This window comes from Panicum virgatum, chromosome 7N (assembly GCF_016808335.1).
Source record: "Panicum virgatum strain AP13 chromosome 7N, P.virgatum_v5, whole genome shotgun sequence".
NCBI classification, from domain to species: Eukaryota; Viridiplantae; Streptophyta; class Magnoliopsida; order Poales; family Poaceae; genus Panicum; species Panicum virgatum.
Window position 1 is genome coordinate 16,291,428 of NC_053151.1, and position 13,610 is coordinate 16,305,037.

Consider the following 13,610-nt stretch of genomic DNA (forward strand, 5'->3'; position numbering starts at 1 on the left):
AACTAATTGTAGATAGGATCTGTTTTAGCAGTTTAGCCCCTAATCTTTTCCAGAAATTGCAAACCGAGTTCCAGCCTTGCTGTTTTTATAGGTTAGCCCTAGATCTATAGTTTAATTACATTTAGGTCCCTGGTTTTGCACAGAACCCCCTGTAGTTGCTGTTTTTCTCGAAGTTTAGCCCCTAGACCTAGTTTTAGCCCTAGATTTCACGTTTTAGCTTCGTTTTAGTTGGTTTTTGCGCTCACGCGATCGTTGTGATGCATAGAATAGTTCTAGCTTATTTTTATGTGCTGTCTTTATGTAATGATGTACTGTTTCTTATCTTTTGCAATTATTTGCAAGTATGTGTATATGTTGGACTTGTTTTGACGCTGCGATCGTGAGTAGACGTTGAGCCATCCGAGGACTACCAGGAACCATCTTTTGCATTTTGAGCAGCAGGAGAACTTTGAGGAAGGCAAGTATAACATGAACAACCTATCACTTTTGAATACATGTTTTTCATACTGCATTTAATATTGTATGCCTATAAGGATTTTCCTAGCCATTTTTATCCTTATATATATACCTTGGGTTGCATTTTGGTTAGTTGTGCTAGGTACTGCGCTCTCACACACTTGGTCCTTTTAATTAATTTGATTAATTGTTCTATGCAACTTAATTCTAGAGCGTACCCTCTATGTTGTGTGCTTGAGTGGTGTACGTTTCTCTTTAAAATATGTTTTTTCTAGAAACATGGTTTAGGGGGCCAGCACGGTGCTTAGTGCTTGGTTGGCAACTCTCCATAAGGACCGGTTCACAGAGCGACAACCTGGGACAACCGCGCAACCACAAGACAGAAATGGGACGATCTTGGCTGATTAATTAGGTCATTTTGGTTTGGGAGTAACTTACCTGCAGGGCAAGAGGGGTGGTAAGCTTCTATGGCCCTCGCTATACGAGGCTTGGTCTGTGCTGTGTGCTTGTACCCCCTCGAGGCCTGCTCCATAGTCGCTGATCCAGAATCCTTAGCTTTTACACCTTACCAACGTGTCCTTTGTAAAGGCTTCGTAGTGTGCTTGCTAGTCATCTCACCTAAGGAAGTGTGATGAACAACTAGCGTGGCTCACGACTTGTGGGTAAAGATGTGCAACCTCTGCAGTGTAAACTAGTATACTAGCCGCGCTCACGGTCATGAGCGGCACAGATCCTCCTTTTGATTAGTGGGGGTTCTCTTGGTGGTTTTGGTGGTTCTCAGTAGTTTCTTAATTAATTTTAATTAATTATTATGTAATGTGGGTTCATGGTAATTCATCCACTTTTAGTAAATAGTTTTAATAAAATTTTGACAAGATTAAAAGCTAATGCAGTTGAGTCAGCCAACCATAGAGTCTCATAGTTTGTGTTATACTTGTTGAGTACTAGTTGTGTACTCACGCTTGCTTTCTCTCTCCTATGCTGTTCTTCTTTGGATATCTTCAACTGTTGCTCAGTTCCCGGAGACGTGGTGGACTACACGCAGGACTTCGTGGACTTCTAGGTGCTTCATTCACCAGTCGACGTCCCTGTGGCGCCCTTGTTATGTATATGTTTTACGCTTCCGCATATTCTTGTACCAGATTTAATGTCATTTATGTAATAATGAATTTATACTCATTTATTATACCTTTTATACGTGACATGTGTTGTGATATCTTGATGATTCTGTTGTATATATATGCGAGACTTGATCCTGGCGCATATATGATTGCTCGGTTTATGTCCTTTGTAAACCGGGTGTGACATTCATAAAGTAAGGATTTATTTGATACTTATTCGTTGACCCTAGCTTGAAGAATCATGGATTTTACTTATATGTTGGTTTTGTTATATTTCAACAAATTTAAGGGTAGAATTACAGTTTTATTTTACATAAAGCTCACTTTTTCTTAGGAATCAACACGTTCTTTCCGTATAGAAGCTTTGTGCAGAAGAGATAAAATACTTTTCAATGAAGAATAACTTCAAACAAAGAGTGAAACAAAACTTTAGTTTTTTCACATATGTTTGCTAGAATCTAAACTATTGTTTTATCTTTGTCTCCAGACTCAAATTTAACGAATAAAAATGTATCAACACTTCTCTCTCCATTCTTGGTGACCCAAGGCCTCAATCTTCTACTACTTTAAAAAGATCAACAATATTATTGGATTTATTTTTATTGTTGGCTAATTTATTAATATATATTTAAAAATATGAAGAGAGAATGAACTGTGGCCTCCTAGTGTTCGTTTAAAATGACAAACAATTAATTTGAATGTAGTCCAAATTAAAAAATAATGACAACAACAAAAGTACCATAAAGTTTAGATTTATGCAAACATTTAACTTTAATTATAAGAAAGATTTCTATAAATTCAAGTTAAAATGGGTTCTTAATAATCCAAATAATACGATCAATCAAGTTGTTAAATTTTGTCAAACCAGAAGGATGAAGAGCAATCCGGGGTAGAAAGAAAACCCAGGAGACAAGAAGCATGGACACTTGCTGGCTCCCTCTCTTCTCCCCTTCCTCGAGGCACCACCAGATCTGACATCCCACCCGAGCTCACCTTCGCTGCCACCGCGCCTCCCAGATCCCGATCTCCTCATGACTCCTCCCATCCGCTGACGCCAGCACCACCGCCACCGCGATGGCATCGCGCCCGCCCCTCCGCACCGCCTCCGTCTCCTCCTCCATCGACTCCCCCACCTCCGCTGGGCCCCCCGGCGGCGTCCCGCAGTCCATCCCCGCGCTCCTCAACAACCCGCTCCCCTCCGCCGTCGCCGCCTCCTACTCCTGGCTGCCCTAGCCGCCCCCAACATCGCTCTCCCCGAAGCAGCTCCCACGCCGCCATCGCACCCCTGCGAGGTCACCGGCGCCGACTTCGCACCCTACCTTGCCGCAGTGTCCGACCCCTACGCTCGCTTCGCCGACATCCGCCTCCATGCCACCGCCGAGCTCGCCGCCTCCTCAGACGCCGAGGGCGCCCCTGCTACCTCCTCCGGCCTCGCCGCCTCCTCCGCGAAGTGCCCGCGCTCTTCTTCAAGGAGGACTTCACGCTCGAGGATGGGCCCACGTTCCAGGCAGCCTGCCCGCTCGACGATGACGGGCTGCAGGAGCGCCTCGGACAGCATCTGGACGTTGTGGAGGCGCACCTCGTGCGGGAGATCGCGCTGCGGTCTGAGTCCTTCTATGAGGCGCAGGGCCGGCTGCGGGGGCTCGACGGCGAGATTGTTACGGCAATAGGGAGGCTTCGCGAGCTCAGGGAGGTGGTCCGGGTGCTCACGGGGGATCTTGTTGGGGCAGCAAGGTAGGTGCAGGAGCTCAATGCCACGCGTGGGAAGCTTGTGGAACTGCAGCAGAAGCTTACTGTCATCCTCTACGTCAGCCAGGCGCTTGCTGCGCTCAAGTTGGTTAGTGCATTTTCCAGACAACATTTTCTTGCTGATGTATCTCGTTCATGATTAGTAATGTAGCTAGATGTCTGGAATGGCAGCAGTCATCTTATATTCGTGCATCCATTACAAATGTGAAACGGCAAATGTAGCTTGACATGGAATAAAATATGGTAACCCATTTGAGTGGTATATGAGAAAAATGCAGAGACGAAGTGAACTGTTATTGATGGGATATTCAATTCCATTAGTTATTGTTGCTTATGGAAAAGTTATGATGGTTTTGTTTTGTGGGAGCTATAAGCCCATGATCTGGGGGTTGTTGAATTATCAATTCGAAGGGGCCTAAACAAGTACATGTCAAGGCTATTTGCATGGCCACTTTGGAGCACTGTAAAATAGTGACTGACACATGGGATTCCTGACACAACTGTAGACAATGGCATTAGCTCTTGCTAGTGAACTGAACATCATCATTCTCATCAATGTCAGCCAGATCACCTGTATAGAATATGAGATGTCATATATATTTTTTGAATTGGCAGTCCCTGCATTCCTGGTCATAGTTTAGAGTTTAGACTTGGGGTGACAGCAAGGAAAGTTGTACCAAATCTTGCAACTACTGCAACAGACCTATCTTAATTTTTCAATTTTTGGTAGTTTTTTCTCTGCTTTCATTCATTTATCTTTTTGAACATTGCAGCTTGTTGTAGCAGCAGATTGTGCTGGTGCCCTTGATGTCATCGATGATTTGCAAAATTTACTAGTAAGTTACTGAACTTGTTTAGCTTCATCTAATACAATGCAGTGTTGATACATCAACTAGATATCCAGTGCGACAATGAATCAAACTTACTAGATTATTTAAATTTCCATATGCCTACCAGTACTTAGTTTTTTTACTCCAGCTATTTTAGAAATATGCTGCATAGGCCACTTATATACTATGACAATACGTAAACATTTCATGTTGTCAATCAGGATACTGATGAACTTGCTGGGCTTTACTGCTTTCGCCATATTCGAGATCAGCTGGGAACGTCACTAGATTCAGTGAACAGGTTTGTTTTGCTGAAGTATCTTATATTCAAACACCCAACATGATGCACATTTTTAACATAGAGACTAGATCAATAGACCTTTAGATTGCATGAATATTTGCAGTCTACTCCTGAAATGGAAACATACGTGTTTGTGTGCTTTGAGCCTTCAACATACATTATGAATTCTGCTTCAGAAGTTATGAATAATCTCTAAGCTACGAATAAAAAGACTTGTTTTAGAAAGAGCCAAGAAGTGTTTCTCTTTTTGCGTTTTATCCCAACCTGAACAAATGGATTTCATCCTTTCCTACTGCTTTGATTTATTTGAGTGAGCTTTTATATGTTGGACCATTAAATAAACCTAGCATTGTTAATATTGTCAGTTCACTGCTGTTTAACTTGGTAATATTCATCCTTGTAGCATTCTTTCAGCAGAACTTGTGCATGCTGCTGTTCCCGATGGAAAAGCTGTAGATGCTATGATTTTATCAAATGTGAAAAGAAAGGCTTCCAGCCCATTGAATGGGACAGAACATGAGATTTGTGCAATTTGAATCTTGCCGTTGTATATAGTTTTGATTCGCCTATAGCTGCCTGATTTTACTAGAATGCAGATGTATTGATATCTTTGTATTTGCCATACTAATATGCACTGATATGTAATTATGTAGTCTGTACATAGACTGTTTTACACTTTGGTTGAAATCTATTTAAGTTTGATGCTAATATATTTGTTATTTAGGTCAAGAAAAGTGTTGCTGCATTTGGTTATTTTATACAAGAGATTCATATTGTTGTCTTTTATATTTTTTTATTCGTGTTGTAGCATGTATCTACTCTTTTCCTGTGATGTATGTAAAAAAAGAAACTGGATTAACCAAAATTGAATGAAAGGCAGCAATGATGCTGCCAAATTAGAAACTGGGTGAACAAAAATTTATTTTTTTCTTGCAAGTACTTTTGATCTTCCAAATTTGCAGTGAACTCTAAATAATGTTTTTTAATTAAAAATAATGGTCTGGATTGCTTCATCATTTCACTATTATATGCTTTAAATTGGTCACGTTGCGTTTAATCTTTCGCACTATTTAAATAATAGATTTTCAGCACCTTTTGTTCTCTTTTTTCAACGTTTACCATCTTACTGCAGGGTAACATAGATGAGGAAGGAAGTTTTACTCTCAGAGATCGTCTCCTCCCCCTCATTATTTGCCTGCTGAGAACGGTTAGTTCTGCATTATCTTTATCTTAAACTAAATAACCTTCTATCACCAGCTGGTCTTGGCTGCACTTGCAAATGAATTCTTGTCTAGTGTTTTTATAATACTTCAATGCTCCTTTCCTTGTTAAGTGGCATATTGCTACTTTTTTAGAATTTGCTCTGTTTACAGAATTTCCTTTCCTTATCTTTTTTTCCAAAAGCTAACAACATATTGAGAAACTTTTGTATCGATTTAGAGATTCAGTTGGAGGTTTGGTGTGAACAAAGTGGGTGTTGATACACCTCCATTTGGTTCAATGCTTCAAAACCTAACAAGGTGGGTTGTAGGCTCACAATACCGGCAGGGAAAAGACCGCCCTCACAGCATTACTGAGAAGGAACACCTTGTAGGGCTGCATTGTAACCTGGGCCGGCCACGGCCCAATGGTCTGGCGACCAATGCAACTATTTTTGGATTGTCGGTGAGTTTTTTTTTTGTGCCACCAGGATTTGAACCCTGGCCGATGTCTACCTAAATTGGGGAGCTTACCGCAACACTGCAAGAGTGGTGGTGTTACAGCACAACATGAAAATTTCACACTTTGCCAATCAATGTTGGAAATGATTCATTGACAGCTAGAGCCTAGTGAAGAACACGTTTAGCATGCAAGAAGTGTGGTCGTAAACCAAACACTTACCACAACTGTTGAGATTTTCTTGCCAGACTGCGGTGACAAACGGAACATGTCTTATTTTGTTATTTGTAACTTGTGAGAGACTAAAGTCCTTCCATGTAAAATGTAAATAGGAGTCGTTCCAATAATACACCCACTAAAAGAATACTTGGATAGAAAGTGGAACTTAATAGTTTATGTTTTGCATTATGTCAATATTGTAATTAGCAGAAAATAATTATTGGCTTATTGCATAGCTACCCCTCCTTTTAGTGTTACTGTAGTTTACATCACTGAATGTGATTTATCATGCAAGCCACATGGATTTTTTTCCCTGGCTAAGTGGCTAGCTTTAGAGCATTGCAATGCGTATTAAATTTGCTTGCTAAACCTTGAATCTAACTGCTGCTAACGTATGTCAAGGTAGACCTACTGCTAAATCTGTGAGAGCTGTTATCAAGGCCACGAAGACTGCTATAGTCAATATTTATGTAGAAAGGACATGATTTTTTTGTATTTTCAGGACAAACTTCCTGTGTTTCTCAGAATCTACCGGGATACACTTATTACTGTTATGAAATCTTCAATCAAGGCCACAGTTGCAGAGTTGCTTCCAGTTTTAACTGCCAGACCAATAGATTCTGATTCAGTAACTGGAGACAGGGCTGCTGATGCTGACGGTATTATTTCCCACCCATTCACTATCTCTTTTCAGAGTTCTATTTCTTATGTCAAAACTTTCCTATCCTTTTGACATTAACATTTAACTGCAGCTGGAGGCCAGTCCTTAGCAAATAAGTTGCGAAGTCTGTCATCTGAAGGGTTTGTTCAACTTTTGTCCGCCATTTTTAGGATAGTACAGGTAAAATAATCCACAACAAGAATTCCATTTTCATATTTTTGGGAAGAAGATCCTGGGCAAAATTTAGTTTTATTGACTTTACCATCTTCTTGTGGCCAGTTGTAAAATCTACTTGTAGCCTTACACTGTTTTAGCATTTATCAATGCTTATTTGGTTCCTGAAAACAATCTATTTTGGCCTCTATGCCTGATGTACTGATTATTTAATTTGCTTTTATGAAATGTGAGCAATTTGTTCTAGACAGTTATTATATTCTTATATAATGAATGGGGAAGGGAAGGAGTGGGGGCATATCCAGTGCAAACATCCTGCTATGACAAAATATATAAATAATCATGGGATAACATCTTTATAATTTCAGGTACATTTACAGCAAGCAGCTGAAGTGAAAAGAATAGTTGAGTGGATCATGGGGAACCTTGATGGAACCTTAAGTGTTGATGCTAGCAATCCTACAGCACAACATGGTGGTTAAGGTGTTTCTGCTATTTCCCAAGAGAATGGCTACAATGTTTCTTCACGGATCTCTAGTACTCTTACACGGAGTACTTCCAAAGTCCTATTTGTCCAAGGAAAAGCAAATGATTTGTCCATCATAAATTCAATAAAGAATGTCCGGTAAGTTTTTCTTATTTTGCAATGTGCCCTCTTATGTATTCCATATAAAGATGCAAACTAAGTTTATTTCTGGTGTCATGGTACGCATGTGGTCATTTCTCATAACATAATAGCACATAGAGTCACTGTCAAGCTTTTGCTCATTGTATATGCGAACTATTTATATCATACCATACAAAAGAAGGTGCATGACCATTTGATTAGTAAAAAAAAAGTGGCTGATTAGTAAACAAAAGTGGTTGAGTACATTGAATAATTCTGAATATACTCTTCTTACGTTATTACTGTTTTAGAGTGTCAAATAAAAGCACCATCAAACTCGTTTTAAGGTTGAGCAGCGGACGGTCTGCACAGCTTTGACAAAGAGGCACTTAAGTCACCACGATAACAGGAGACCAACCCACCACATAATTTTAATTTTACATTATCCTACAACCTCAATAACAGTTACACAATACAAACCAAATAACTAATACCAAATAGAGGTCCAAACAACACAACACAACATAAAACAACATAGACATCAATTCAACTAATCATTACATAATACTAATACGACGTCCAAACACAAGTCAACATAAAACAACATAGCCATCAATTCAACTAATCATTACAGTAATCCTTAAAATATTATTTTGATTGATGACATGATCCAGATCGAGGTTCGAAAGGCGAACAGCATCCCGACATCTGGCTACTGCAGGCTTTGTGAAGACACCACAATTGTGCTGAGCTTGAGTAGCTATATTCACCATGAGTTGTAAATTGGCAGGAGCAGGTGACAAACCGACCCAAAAATAGTAAAGCTCTCCGTGTTCAAAGAAGAAAATAAATGCTTCATCTCTGCCACTTAAAATACACCCACCATTCTCGGAGATTTCCGAACCAACAGGATTACCGTAAGTTAGCTGGTGATGTACGAACTAGTGTTCGCCAACGAGATGTGGGATCAGTGCATTATAAGTAAACAGATTATTACAACGTGGGCATGATAGTGTTTTAAAAAGACACACCTCCACATGTGCGTCGTAATGGGATGCAGACATCTCTTCGCCACATCCATCAAAAGGGCAAGCAAATATAGCATCTGCAATCATACGATCAAATAATACTAGTCGACTAGTATTATGTCTAAATCTTTCAGCGTGACTTCGTGAGCATTCGGAACAGAATAAATGTTGACACACTGGATTCGAAGAAAAACGTGTGATGTGGAAGCACTGAAAAAAAGAGGAAATAGAAAAAATGTGAATAACGAGAGAATTAGAATAGTAGGAGGAAAGCTATTTTCCAAGTGAAAAAATTGGAACCTGAAAAACCCCTTTAGAGCGGATCCACACATAAAACAGTTGAAAGACATCTTAACAATGGTACCGTAACCTGCAATCCATTATATATGCAAATTAAATCACGTGGAAAGGAGAACAGGAGGAAACTAGGTAGGGACGGCGGCGCACTCACCGAAGATGAAGGCATAGTGGCGCGGAGGTGGAGGCGTTGGACGTCGAGGAGGAATGGGCTGGGCACACAAGGCGAGATTGGTGGACGAGGATAAAGTTTGATGGGGAATCCCTCTGTCTAGTTTGCTTTGTATGGTTTGTATTCCTGAGTCGGGTGCCCTAGTTGTAGTAGGGGGTTACAACCGAAGAAGAGAGAGCGAGATAGGCCGAAGCCCTAATGCGTGTCTGGTCTGCTATCGCTGGGATGGCTTGTTCTAACTCTTGGTTCGTCCTCTTTCCCTCCGACGGACGTCCCACTGCCCTTTCATACCTCAAGGAGTGGGGGGAGGAAGACGGGGGGGCCTCGGTCCGCCCGGGGCCCGGAGCGGCGTCAAACTACCCTTTCGTGTTGCGCAGGAGCAAACAGAGATCTTCTGTGGGCTTTGTTAGCGGCCTGGCAGCTGCGTAGCCAAACCTGTTCCCACGTCGCTGGGACTGGGGCCCCATATGGACCCTGTCCCGTCGTGAAGACTTTGGGACGCGGGCGGCGACGTCCTGTACGCCCTCCGAATCTCACCCCGGATCCCTGACGCCTGCTCTGCACACGCACTGTGGCCGTGTTTGGTTTGGTGTGGAAAAATTTTCATAGAAACTTTTTGCCCCTTTGACCATTAATTAGGAGTATTAAATGAAGTCTAATTACAAAACCACCTCCACAACCTCCCGTGTAAATTGCGAGACGAAGCTAATGAGGCCTTTGACCGCGTGATTAGAGGATGGTACTGTAGCATCACTATAGCAAATCATCAATTAATTACTGTCATTAGATTCATCTCGAAAAGTTACATCCATCCCTAAAAAGATTTTGCAAATAAACTTCACTTAGTACTCCATGCAAGCATTCGTATTTTTGTGTAAAATTGACGTGACAGCTAACCAAACACGACCTGTACAGGTGCGCCTTTTCTGCCCTTGACCGAGCGATGGGGTCACTGCAGCCGCACTGTAGTTGTTGTTGTCCCGTAGCTGTCACTATCTAACTGTAGCAGGCACTGTTTACTACCATAGTTGCTAAAACTTTATGCCGTTTAGTTACTGCAATGTAAAATATCAACTCAACTTATTGGCTCTAATCTAAACGCATGTGGAAAGTAACGACGCCCACTAGTTTGTAGTACTGTGTAACTGCAGTGTGAATTCGTCGCTACAGTGTTTAAACTAAGGTAAGGGTACGTTTAGATAGCTCAAATTTCCGCTATTTATCATCTACTTTCCACTATTCATATTATTCATCTCTCTCACAAAACATGTTTCCCAACACACTATTCATTTAACTACTTTCCACCCATTCCCATTCTAAACACACCTTAAAGTTTCTTTCGGCAGTGGGGTGTTCGTCATATGTACATATTCTCCTGCTCCATGCGGCGAGGCATTCTCTCTCGCTCTTGCATCCTCATCTCCGTTCTCTCTCCTCGCTAGAGTGCTTTTCATGGCTGGAAGATTCTTGGTTTGGGGAGATGGCGAGACATAACATCTCAGAGCTAGCCCTGCTACAAGAAAAAGGAGCGCAAGGGGAGGTGACAGATAGAAAGACAAGCTTGCAAAAAGTAGAGACATGCATTGAGCTAGCAACAGATATGCATTAGTTTATAGCACTGTGAATAACAATAAAATACACATTACATGCCCTCAAAAACATTTGTTGTGATAAAAAGAAAGTATATAGATAAGCCAACAACGTCATAATTAAAGTGGCAAGTCAAAAACAAGAAAATAATAGCTTCTTTGGACAATACAAACTTGCAAATCCCCTTGAAATTAAGATCTACCACTACACCAGTAGCTTCAAAGCTCACGGACTGCGCGCATGGTAGATGTGTGGCGTGAACACACTGCCCTGGAGCCATTCAGGCCGTGTTTAGCTCGCGCGATTTCCAACTGTAGCTCGAAACTATTTGATCCACAGCGCAACGCCAATCTAAACGCCTCGCAAACTAGTAGGGGCTACAGCAGCCGTAAACAGTGATGAACAGTATAGCCACACAGCTTTTCACTGCATTGCACTGTTCATCAACCGTTTCCCGTGTTCACACTACTATTCATCAACTTTTTACCGCGTTCACACTGCTGTTCACTACTTTCACCGTGTTTCTCCAACCAGCACACATACATGCTACAGTGTTCTGTTGGCTAGTGGTTGAGCCGAACTAAACGCCCCAGCAACAATTTAGCGCCTACAACTTTCGTGCACTGTTGATGAACAGGGACTTTTGGCAACTACAGTGGGAATTTGCAAGTTGACATCCCAAACTAAACGCAGCCTTACTTTACTATCTTAGAGTGTCAAATAAAATCACTAAAGACTACTCGCATCGAACTTGTTTTAAGGCCGGCTCCAACGGAGCCCCTCAAACCTCACAAAAAAATTTTGCGTTTACACGCCGACGAACTAAACACGGCCTAAAGACTACCCGCATCAAACTCGTTTTAAGGTTAAGCAGCGGACGGTCTGCACAGCTTTGACGAAGAGTCACCATGGTCCGCCCCTCCCCCGGTCGCAGCAGCAGCAGAGGCGCGCATGACAGACTCGTCGCAGCAACTGCAGAGGATGCTGCCTAGTCCAGGACTAGGCGCGGATTCCATCATTTTAATCCGAATTCCGCTTGTTTTACCGTGCACTAGAGGGAGAGACTGCAGCCGCAGACGCTTGGTGTGCACCATGAATGCGACGAGCAGGCAGGGCTACGGGCAGCCCCCACACGCGCCGGCGGCCTAGGCTGCACGCAGCAGGTGCTCCTGCTTGAGAAAGAGAGATAAGGGTAAAGTCTGATGGCAAGCCTAGACTGATGAATGCTGCTTTGTATACATGCGTGTTCACTGTTGCGCATGCCTCTCCAGTCGTGCTCCCTATGCAGAGGGCCTCACGGGTCACGCCTCAGGCAGCTAGTGAACGCCCACCACATGTCTCGCATGCCGTTGCCTGACCATAGCCATAGCATGGCCTGGTACCACAAGCCATCTCGGCTCTGTCGTCGCGAAGAGGCAGACGATAGTAGATAATAGTATACTCTTACACGCAGATAATACATGAACGAGACAAACTCTCGCGGCAGCAGGACGCGCAGAGTACAGTAGAAAGACAGCGGAAGCAAGCGGTACGGACCGAGTTGTCTCCGGGCCGACGTTTCCAAACCCTCTCATCCTCTCTGCATCGCCCTGAGGTCAACATCTGTCTTCTTTCCATTAATCAACCAAGCAATCCTACTCGATCCGCCCTTGAGGCCTTGAACAAAGCACGCACGTCCTTGAGGTCTTGAACAAAGCACGCACGTTTCTGTGCTAGATTTTACATGCATTAAACTGGGTAGGTTTAAAAAAATTGTAGATGTGAGGTGTGTTTTCCCCTAACCCTGTAAGAAAAATACAACATTACTTCCGGAATGAAGCTAGGATAGGCAGCAATTTGTGTCTCTTCAGTTCATGTCTTTAAGGCAGCAATTTGTGTGCACTTCTAATATTGAACATGTATTATTTGTAATAAAAACGTGTATTATGGACTTGGTATTGTATAATAATTTGAACTAGGGCTTGTATTATGGATTTGGTATTGTATTATTGACTATGGATTGGACTATGATTGTGACATACATTTGCTTATTATTAATCCTCTATATGAATGTGTGTCAAATATAAATTATGCATTTTCAACTGTCATATACGCCGAATTAGACACAGCCATGCCAAAAAAATTTCATTTTCCACACATGAAATAACATTTTCCGGTCACAACGAACATTTACTGGTTTTTTCTTCGATTTCCCGCCGATAATCTTGCGGTTTTCGCTGAGGAAAACAAGATCCCGCCCGGCTCAAATTTGAATCCCCTTCCCGTTCGAAAAATTCAAAAAAAGGGTAAACCGGCCATTTTCCCGTTCTCAGTCACTAGCGGGAAATTGATTCCCGGTGAGAAACTGACGTGTCCCGCATGGAGGTGGAGCGGGCAGTGAGGTTCTTTGTAAAACTCAGCACCACCACTTTAAATATAAAACCGGTTGTGATAGCACAAAAGTTTCGCAAACCAAACCGGTCGTATGCCTCTCTAATCATCGGCTGGGCTCCAGCTAGATTAGTCTTTCGACGAACCATGTATCCCTTCGAGGCTTTGCCCGCTTTCAGACTATGTCCAACAGCGTTCTCTAAATTGCATTCCCTAAAGAGGAATATTCTTCTCCCCCAAACCAATTTTATCCTCTAAACAAAAATCTTCTCCAACAACATTTCCCATACCACACACCCCTCACATATTTTGGGGTGTTCCCCACATTTGGGGTATTCTGACGTGTTCCCTTAATATAGAGGCTCTTGTAGGAACA

At 42.2% G+C, this 13,610-nt stretch overlaps 1 long non-coding RNA gene across 2 annotated transcripts; it reads left to right on the plus strand.

The window, feature by feature from the left end:
* Nucleotides 1–3,258: 3,258 nt before the first annotated feature.
* Nucleotides 3,259–7,809, plus strand: LOC120683636. Of its 2 annotated transcripts, XR_005678860.1 has the most exons (7): nt 3,259–3,414; nt 4,100–4,162; nt 4,378–4,457; nt 5,590–5,664; nt 6,838–6,994; nt 7,088–7,176; nt 7,539–7,809. It is a non-coding gene; the product is annotated as an uncharacterized LOC120683636 (long non-coding RNA). The 2 variants fall into 2 exon arrangements; XR_005678861.1 differs by lacking the exons at nt 6,838–6,994; nt 7,088–7,176 and having other exon boundaries at nt 3,261–3,414.
* The last annotated feature ends 5,801 nt before the right edge of the window (nt 7,810–13,610 follow it).